We start from the raw sequence: 2073 nt of genomic DNA on the forward strand, positions 1-2073 counted from the left end.
CATGTAATAAGCCCACTTTTATTTGTATATAGCCAATTTATTTAGTGCCGAAGTGGAGTGGGAATGGTGGAATTCCGTTATTTTGTTAATGCAGGAATGCAATTTAAAGGTCAGCGAGTGGGGTTAGCTACCCTGTACCGGGTTGAAAATTTCACCAAATTAACGTTTAAATGCAAACCCAGAGATGGTTTGTATGCAAATGAGGGTGTTTTTTCAAAAACCCATACAAATTAGTTTTTCGGAAATTCATTCGCGGCACCGGAACCTTTTCTGGCGTGCGGACCCCCATTTCGATGTCGGAAAGTATGTAAGGGAAATAAAGCAAAATCTCCCCCAACCAATTATTTATCAGTACCAAAATTATAGTGCATTTCTACCTATTATTTAACGCTTTTAGCACGGGTTATTTACCACGCCGTCACCTAGGGTTTACCCCTATATCCCCTGTTAGCACCATTATTATTAACATATTTTATTAAATATAATGGTTTACAATATTAAATTTTAAAAAAACATATAATTTAATCCGTATAAAGGAAGGCGAAAAGTGGAAAATAGCGTTTCGTATCCGACGAAAATATTATAAATACCTAATAATGCCTTTCGGTTTTACCAACGTCCTAATAACTTTCCAAATTATAATTAACCACGTTTTTAAAAAATGTTTAAATATTTTCGTCGTTATTTACCTGGACGATATTTCTGTTTTTTCCAAGACGTTGGAAAAATATAAATAATACGTTTATATAATTTTACAAAAATTGCAAAACATTAAATTTTTAATTAAACCCGAAAAACGTTTTTTTTACAATAAACAAATTAATTTCCTAGGATATATTATTGTTCCTGGAAAAATTAGGATGGAAAAATCGAAAATCCAAACGGTAAAAAAATGGCTTTAACCACAGAACGTAAAAAACGTTCGGGCATTTTTCGGATTTTGTAAATTTTTACAAAAGATTTATTAAAAAATACGGCGCGATTACCACCCTATTAACTAATATAACCAAAAAAAACCTAGAATTCCAATGGACGGAATAAATATAACAGGTTTTTAAATAATTACAAAACGCAATAACCAGAAAACCAATTTTTAAAATACCAAATCCAACGAAACTTTTCGAAATCGAAACCGACGTATTGGATTATATAATCGGAGGATAATTTAATTAGCGAAACGAAAAAGGACGGTTGCATTTTTGCGCCTTTTTTCACAAAAATTATATGGATTAGAATTTAATTACCAGATTTACGATAAAAAGTTTATAACCATTATTCGAATATTTGAAAAATGGAAACCACAATTATCCGAAATTAAATACGAAATATTAATTTATATAAATTATAAAAATTTAACCCATTTTACCATTAATAAAATATTAAACAAACGACAAATTAAATGGTTAAAATTCCTGTTAAAATTCCATTTTAAAATTATTTACCGAAAAAAAATAGAAAACGGCAGGGCCGACGCCTTTGACCGAAAACCAAATTACGAAAATATAAATACCAAAGGAAATACGGGTTATTTTTACCATAAACGGAAACGGAAACCTTTTACGTTTATACCGGATTTTTTTTTTAATAAATACGGTAATTATACCAGAAAAAATACGGAAAATTTACGGAAATAAAACCCACGGACACCTGTCACAGACCTGAAGGACAGCCACTGGGCTGTCGCTTAGTCATGACCCCTGTCACGTGAAGGCGCGAGGGCCGAGCGCCTCGCGCGCGTATATCTACGCGAAATCTCTGCAGTCTCCGATATGTAGCTCCTCGAGCTACGTCTTCGTCAACAACCACCTGCTACCCTGTACCTGGAAGACTAGATAGCCAATATACTCTGTCCTGTTACCTGATCGCCCGCACCTACCTGTCCGCCCTGCCTGCCCGTGACATTACGTAGCTCCTTCATTAGGTGCCCGCGATGCCTGCGTCACTGCAACCCCCGATCTTAACCGATTCGACCGAGGAACTGATCGAACACCTACAAGGACACCCTGAACAATGGGTGTCTTACATCTCCGATTCCTACCAAAAGCTGCAACTATTGCACGATAGCAACGTCCG

The sequence above is a fragment of the Pyricularia oryzae genome, chromosome 1 (genome assembly GCF_000002495.2).
Source record: "Pyricularia oryzae 70-15 chromosome 1, whole genome shotgun sequence".
NCBI lineage: Eukaryota > Fungi > Ascomycota > Sordariomycetes > Magnaporthales > Pyriculariaceae > Pyricularia > Pyricularia oryzae.